The sequence below is a fragment of the Vespula vulgaris genome, chromosome 13 (genome assembly GCF_905475345.1).
Source record: "Vespula vulgaris chromosome 13, iyVesVulg1.1, whole genome shotgun sequence".
Taxonomy (NCBI): Eukaryota; Metazoa; Arthropoda; class Insecta; order Hymenoptera; family Vespidae; genus Vespula; species Vespula vulgaris.
This window is the reverse complement of record NC_066598.1, coordinates 5,329,139-5,337,992: the sequence shown is the minus strand read 5'-3', so window position 1 is coordinate 5,337,992 and position 8,854 is coordinate 5,329,139. Positions and strand designations below refer to the sequence as shown.

Below are 8,854 nucleotides of genomic sequence, written 5' to 3'. Positions count from 1 at the left end.
TAACTATTAGCAATTAAAGAATACAATAATAAATATATTTCAATATCCGATATAATAAATTTTACACAAAATTTTAGTCGAACTTTTAATAAATTTGCCTGGAATGTATATTTATGTGTCTTAATACTGAATGGAGAATTAACCTGAGGTATCAGGTTAATTCGTACTTTTAATCAAGATTTTTAAGTTAACGAAATTAATTTGAAATCCTGTGACACACTAAAAATATTCAAATGTTATGAATTGAAGGAATGGGAAATGTCAACTATAATTTCAGTTTACACTTGTAACACCATCACATAGATTTACGGACATCACACGCAGATATCACTGAGAATGAATACAAACCAGGTCGGTAGAATTTCCTGATACGTATTCGTTCGTTTGTTTTTTTCAAACGATATGTCATCTCCGCGTGGCGTAGCCTTATCTTCCTTTCTTCAGAAATCAAACGCAAAAGATTTTTTCTTTTGTTACGCGGAAAATCATTTCGAGTTAGCTTAACCATTGATAAAGCGCGAATTACCTCGTATCCTACGTGTCCTACGAATCGTCTGATACATCACAAACTCGACGTATGACGTTTTAAGTTGGTCGGAGGATTTACTGAACGACTAAACTCTAATATCTACAAATTCGTATAGTCTCGAAATGATCGAAGGGATTAAACAAGATTTTAAAATATCGTCCTTTCCGCAAGAAGCTTTCTATTCCTTTTCTCTCCATATTTGCAAAATTGTTTTTATACAAAAGCACTGCTTTCTTTACGCATAAGTTCAAAGACGCAAACAATCAGATAACGACACCTACAAGCATTTATGGAATTAATCGTCGCTTGTATCAGTACTTTACGGTTTCACGTTAAATATTGATATCAAAAGAATTCATGATATTGTATCGATTACGATTCAAACGAAATATGTGATACTTCTAGAGCAGGAGGTAGGTAATTAAAAAATCAAAAGACGTTCATTCCTTTCACAAAAAAGAAAATAAACCTGATCGTGCGTATCACACGATATCACACGACAAAAGCAAAGTTCTATTTCTATTTTAATTAAAGTTTCTAATTATTAGATGAATATTTTTCAACATTTTTAATCGGTAATTTAAATAAATTAATGGTCATCATTAATAATGAATTATCAATACGTGGTATAAGTGGTAGGTATTAAACCGATTGATACAAAAACTATAAGAATTTTAATTGAAACAATTGTGGGCGTAATAATTTATTATTATTCTAAAAAGGTAGATGAGAATTTACAATAAATCCTGACGCAACACTGACACGACATTTTACTATTTATTATATATTAACCATTTATACCACGTACTGATATTTAACTACAAATACTAATGAAAACATTTATTGAATACTATTAATTTTGATTGTCTCTATACTCTGCTGTATCTCTTTCGCTCTTCCTTTTTCTTCTATGAACTGGAAGAACGAAAACGTAATGAAATAAGTGAAGTTAACGATCCATCTCACTTATTCTCATACTATTTCCGTATACTTTCTCGTATTCGTTTTCTTCTTTCATTTTATTTTTGTTTCACTTCGACCCTTACTCACATGCTGAAGGAGTTTGGTTTAAAACATTTTTTAAATTACGTGTAAGTACTCACATATAAGTGGATACGTCAGAAACAAAATTAGCACCTTTAGTTTCGACATTATAAAGTTTGGCTACATTGGATGGTCATACATATGTACATGTAGTTGTATATGTTTGTATGTATTAATATTAATGAATAACTATAACGGACCTGTACCCATAACGTTTATAATACAGATGTAAATATTTAGCAAAAAGTTTAAATTAACCCTTTGCATTCGGCGCTCACTCGGACGTTCGGAGTTTCGAATGATTTACTCATATTTAATTTAGACGAATTTGCAAACGTTGTAGAACATATACTTGTGCAAAAAAATCAGTATTTTGTTCCTTATAATATTCTCGATAATACGATAAGTTTTGAAGGAATTTGTTTATATCATACATATCAAACATATCATTGATATCGTTATTTATAAAAATTCCTCGTTTTCTGATCGTTCTGGGGGAACATCCGAGTGCGAAGGGTTAAAGAAAAATTAAAAAATAAATTAAAATAAAAAGAAAAGAAAGAAAAGTTAGAATTGAAAAAGAAGAAAAAGAAATTACTACCAAAAAGAAAAAAACGAAAAAGATTACAAAATAAATTAGAATCAAAAGAAAGATTAAAATCTAAAAGAGGAAAAGAAAATTAAAAAAAAATTAAAATCAGAACAAAGGAAAACAGAAAAGGAATTAAAAGAAAGAGATTAAAGGGAGAAAAAAGACAAAGAAGGAAAAAACAAATAAACATGCATTGGGAAATTGTAACGATCCATTTCATATTTATTCCGAGTGAGTGATATCTGTCTGTAACGGGCGTAAATCTACGCGATGTCGGTGTTATAACTGCAAACTGAAATGTTAGTCGATATTTGCTATTCCTTCAATTATCTACGACATTTGAATATTTTCAATCTGCCACAGAATTTGATCTTAATTTCATTGACTCAAAAATCTTGATTAAAAGCTCGAATTAACCTGATACCTCAGGTTAATTCTCTAATCAGTTTTGCTACACAGAATATCGATAAATCGTTTATTGAAATATATTTATTATTATTATAACATTTAATTAGATATAATTAATTACGTGTATGATAATCTATATGTAATATAATGATCCTATCAGTAATGTCATTCATTCACATTGTTAAGCAAGATAAATACCTTTGACTATATTACTGAAATAATTCGAATTAATTTCCATAAAGGAATGATATCAACCAATGACATTACTAATCAAGATATTAAGTTAGAGGAAAAGGTTTCTTCGTATTTCAATGCAAAAGCAAATCATTTTGCGATTGTTTGGAGAAGAGATTATGATCAATAGTTTGAACGGCGCGACAACGGTTGATTCTCCTTCCATGGATCATGATCCTTTTCATAGATTATCGTACATAATGGCCCGTTTCAAGAGCGCATCGGTTTCGTTAGGTCCTAATAACGATTCGCAGACAGAAATCCATTAAACGCTTCACTATTTGATCATATGGAACATGAACATTGGATATCTTTATATATCCAGCATTCTTCAAATGATGTAGAACTGTTTTGTGACCGATGGTTGGTTCCTAGTCTATGTCTTGCACCACTACATCATATCTTCCGTATTGGAAACGTTTGATGTAACCATGTGCGATGTCCATTTATAACGCATCGATTCTAAATTTTTTCAAGAGTTGGATTGGCATTATTCTTTTCCTCGTAATAAAATTTCAAAATACATCTTCTTTGTTCTATCTCACTTATAAGGCGTGATAACTTTTAAACAAATACACGAATTCGAAAAAACCTCTCGAAAAATATTCCACAAAAACTCAACTTTCAAAGGCGCGGCGCTTGATAACCGCTTGATAAAGCGCTTGATAAAAATTGATTGTTGGACATTACTAAAGTTATGAACCCGGAATAATGTCATCAGCCAATATAGGAATACGAAGAAACATTTTTCCCGAATTAACTCGACCTAAATAAGGTAGGGACATATAAAATGGAATGACAATTAGGTTTCACCCATTTTTTTAAATTACAATTATGCGTATCTGACATCGTTGCTTTTCCACCGACTACTCTACTCTTACGGTTATTACTGTGTCTACGCGGGACTATTCCTCGTGCATACAATTCAAGGTTATCATCTATTTCATTTTGTCATTATATATGCTCACTAGCGGAGTTATTATGCGTAGAAGAAAAGAAGCTATATGCGAAACGCGTGATGTGCCAGAGGAATAAAAAAAAAAAGGAGAATCTGAAATAATTAATATCTAGAAAGTAGAGTTGCTTTTATAGCTTTTATATATCTTTCTCTAATAGTTGGAACATTTCTAATAATTGTTCCCCTGGTTCTTTATTCAATATTATATCAATATTATCATTCGTACCTTTCTGAGAAGCATCGATATCACTACAGGAGTTGATGCATCTTTGGCAAGTCTTGCCGTTTCTTTTTGTAAATCCTGAAATAATTCAATTGCGAATATACATTACACCATTGCCATACAAGTGGTTGATTGTGTTCGTCACTTTTGAAAAAGCAAGTTTGTCAAACCTCCGGCAACACCAAACAAGTAACATAGGTATATTAGATTTCCAAAATTTAATGCATAGTTTAAAATACAAATAAATTCGAAAGAAACATATCGATAATTTTTGCAAGCTTAAGTGCTCCAATTGTTACAGAAAGACTTGGTCCTACAAAAGACGATCAACTTTCTTGACATTCATCTGTCGCAGCCTCACAATTTCTTTACACTTCCGGTACGCCACGCGCTTCGCGTATAAACTCTTTTTCTTTTCGATCAAGAACTGTCTGTAATAAAATATAATAACAGAAATTAGGAAGCTTTGTAATTCTCTCACAGAAGTAACTTTTACTTCTATAATAAAAAGAAATTGATAAAGGTTATAGATATATAAAGCATACGATGTGAAATAAAAACTATCTTTCTTTAATACATAGGAAAGTGTTTGGTGAAAGAAAATCTGGCCCATTGGTCCTTGATTGACCAAAATGACCAGTCTTTCTCTTGTGAGAGGCATCTACACAAGCGATTGATGCACCTTTGGCTGTGGCAAGTCTTGTCGTATCTCTTCGTAAATCCTGAAATAATTCAATTGCGAATATATATTACGCCATTGCCGTACAAGCGGTTGATCTTAAACATTTTCAATAGACTTATTTTCAATAGACGTGTTTCCAGAAGGATTATAGATTGACATGTAAATCCTGCATAGGGTAGACTAGTCGTTTTTGAAGAACCAAGTTTGTCAAACCGTCGGCAACATCTAATATGTAACGTAGGTATATTTGATTTACAAAAGTTAATGAATAGTTTAAAATGGAAATAAATTCGAAGGAAAAATACCGATAATTTTTGGAGGCTTAGATACTCTAATTGTTACAGAAAGACTTGATCCTACAAAAGACGCTCTACTTTCTAGATATTCATCTGTCACAGCATCATCATTTTTTTATTCTTTCGGTGCGTATATACGCTTCGCCTATAGCTTCTTTTTCTTCCTTGTTTAATAACTGTCTGTAACAAAATATAATAACAGATATCAGGAAGACTTTCTTATTCTTCAGAATTATCCCAAATTTTCAGTAGCAACTTTTCCTTTTATAATAAGAAGAAATTAATAGAGGTTATAAATATGTGAAGTAATGTGTAATAATATAAAAATTAACTAACCTTCTTTAATAGATTTGTAAGTGTTGCTTGTTAAAAGAAAATCCGGTTCTTTGGTTTTTGCACCGTGCGATTCCCCGGAGTTACACTTATCTTCCATATCTTTCAACTTGTCGGCAGATGACAATATTAACATTAAATCGCACTAGTTTCTAATCTTAAATTATATACATAAATAATAGTCGCGAGAAAAAACAATAATAAAATTAACAGTAGAAATCAGTACAAAAGCAACCATCCCAGTTATGTAAGATTATAACTGACAATAATTGTTGAAACCTAGTTCTTCTACCCTTTTGCGTCACATTCCTTATTCAAATGTTTCCTAGCATTCTACTGGCTAATGAATAATGACATCCGATATAATTTTGTTAATGTTAAACAATTAATTTGGCAATAGTGCCGCGCGATTATCGAAAGGCGAGCTTCCATCAAGTATTTCGAGCAAGGTCGAATCGAAGAACGAAGAAGATACATTTGAATATTTTATTACAAGAGAGATAATGATGCCACTCCGGCTCTTAAAGAAATTTCTGACATTTATTGACCAATCCGTTATCAATGGACGTTGCACAAAGCTGTATCAAACGTTTCCAATATAGATGGTATCATGTAAGTGATGCAAATGATGCTGTCAAGGAACCAACTGTACACAAAACAGACATAAATCATTGAAGAAGAATAAAAATCCAATGTTTGTGTGCCGCATGATTAATTAATGAAACATTTAATGGATCATATTTTTATTTGCAAATCGTTACTAAAACGGAACGGAACGGAACTGAAGCATTCTTGAAAGGATCCATGAAGCACAATTCTGGGTGAAATTGATCATGACCTATGGAAGGGGAGATTCAACCGTTGCCGTCCGTTCAAACTATTAATTATGATCTATACTCTAAACAATCGTAAATCGTAACCGCTTTTGCATTAAAATGCAAAATAGGAAAATAAAAAGAAACTTTTTTCCCTGACTTAATATCTTAATCAGTAATGTCGATAATTAATATCACTCTTTTATGAAAATTAACTCTATTTATTACAATGATGTAATTAAATGTATCACGTTTAACGAATGATTAACATTACTAATTTGATTGTTATATCATATAAAAATTATCTTACACCTAATCAACTATATCTGATTAAACAATATAATAGTAATAAGTATATTTCGATATATGATTTAATAAATTTTACTCGAATTTTTAGTCGAATTTCTAACAAATTTACTCGATTCTATATTTTTGTGCCTCGTACTGCTTAGAGAATTAACCTGAAATATTCCGTTAATTCGCATTCTCAATCAAGTTTTTTAATCAAGCTAATGAAATTAAAATCAAATCGTACAGCCGATTAAAAATATTCAAATATTGTGAATAATTAAAGAAATAACAAATATTCGGTTAAAAGTTGGGTTTACATTTGCGACATCGTTATTACAACGACTCACAGAAATTAGATACAGATATCACTCGATATAAATATGAAATATATCCGTACAATTTCCCAATACGCATTTGTTTGTAATATTTTTCTTTTTTGTCTTCTTCATTTTTTTTTCCTTGAATTCTTTTCTCCATTTTAATCCTTTTTTCTGATTTTCCTTTTTTGATTATTCTAATTCTTTTTCCACCTTTTTTCCTTTTTTTGAATTTTAATCTTTTTTTCGATTCTAATTTCTTTTTTAATTTTTTGCGTTTTCTCCTTTTTGGTATTAATTTCTTTTTTTTTTCTTTTTCAATTATAATTTTTCTTCCTTTTCTTTTTATTTTAATTTATTTTTTAATCTTTCTTTATCCCTTCGCACCCAGACGTCCCCACAGAGCTCCCCATCAGAAAAACAGAAATTCTTACAAGTAACACAAGATATCAATGAAACTGACGTAATCGAATTCCTTCAAAACTTATCGTACTACCGAGAATATTATAAGGAACAAAATATTGATTTTTTTGCAAAAGAATATTTCTTCAATGTTTGCAAATTCGTCTAAATCAAATATAAATAAATCAATTGAAGCTCTGAACGTTCGAGAGGACATCGAAAGCAAGGGGTTAATTTTAACTTTTTCTAAATATCTACATGTATACAGATGAATACAAAGGCAAATTATAGTTATACATCAATATTAATACGTACACACACACATGTATATATGTATTTTTATGATTATACACACATATACACACTTATATACTTATACATATATATACATCTATTAACCCTAAATACATCCTACATATAGAGAGGTTTTCCGTTTAAACATTCGTAATAATTAAAACATATCAACACATGTTCTGTATGTGTATCTCTACATGTGTGTGTGTGTGTGTGTATAGGGTTAATTAATCTGATTCACACATTCACGAGTATAAAGATAAATAGAAAAAGAAGATGAAAATACAAATGTAAATTCACTTATATAGATACATTCGCGTCGTTAAACGATCAAACGTAATGATTTGGACGTAATTTTAGATATAATTGAATATTTACTTTTGCTTAATCCTGGTCCCGTCTGAAAAGAATAAAGAAAATTGAATTGATGTACGTACGTATAAGAGAAAATATTATATAAATTTATCTCTGGGTTGATTAAACAAAAATAAAATGTAATGATTTTACGACAGGATAGCGAACATAATTCTATCTCTTTCTATTGATAATTGTAATTAAGCAAGTTATCGTTTAATAATAATTTTGCAGAATGGTATTCAAGATAAATTTTAGCATATAATATTATATCACGATTGATCGAATGAAATTTATTTTTGTAACTATTCTGATTAATTGCAAAATGAGTCGGTTTTCTGATTTTGTGCAACATGATATAACGGGAATATGGGATGGATTTGCGGAAAACCAATATTTACAGTCATTGCTTCCACAGCAATGAAATTATAATATTGTAATATTATAATATGATGAAAAATTTATAGCAGAATTTTAAATTTCATCGCTATTATTATTACTCGTTATTGTTAAAGGAAAGAAATGAAAATTACTTACGGCATTGCTAGGAATCCATGCTCGTTCTTGCTTATATTACATATGTGTTTAAACAATGTGAGCATTCCGGTCATCTCGTTACGTCCTGGACATTAAACGAAATATTAAGTTCTTACTTAATTTCATTTCTTTCCTTGAAAATTGGTTTCATTAAAAATAAAACATCATTATTCTTTACCATGTGGATCAATCAAGCACGCTCACGGTAGTCAAGGAAAGATACTTTCAGTGCTCTTCAGACATTTTTATTTCGTGTTAATTCCGTATTTTAGTTTTATGAAAACTTTTAATAGTTTCTCCCATCGCCACGATCTTGTGAGACACTGTTAACACAGTCGTTTAGGAAGAAAAATTATAAATAAGTACGTATTTACATGTACAGATGAATATCATTTGTTATTATTATTTCGATCGATCTGGTTCATAAATTTTTCTAAGAATAAATAATAAATAATAAGCTTCATATAGATCGTATTTCGACATGAGGCGCGTCATTTAAAGGATAATATTAATGATGATAATATTAATAGGACATATTTAAATGG

The 8,854-nt window shown here is 30.2% G+C and overlaps 2 long non-coding RNA genes across 2 annotated transcripts; one reads left to right on the top strand and one right to left on the bottom strand.

Annotated features, from left to right (window-relative positions):
* Window positions 1–2,045: 2,045 nt before the first annotated feature.
* LOC127068552 (uncharacterized) lies at window positions 2,046–5,388 on the bottom strand. The gene is made up of 3 exons (XR_007782972.1): window positions 5,303–5,388; window positions 4,786–5,146; window positions 2,046–4,710 (listed from the first exon to the last, which is right to left on the bottom strand). It is a non-coding gene; the product is annotated as an uncharacterized LOC127068552 (long non-coding RNA).
* On the top strand, window positions 4,829–5,799 carry LOC127068554 (uncharacterized). Its single transcript, XR_007782974.1, has 3 exons — window positions 4,829–4,907; window positions 5,015–5,092; window positions 5,700–5,799. It is a non-coding gene; the product is annotated as an uncharacterized LOC127068554 (long non-coding RNA).
* The last annotated feature ends 3,055 nt before the right edge of the window (window positions 5,800–8,854 follow it).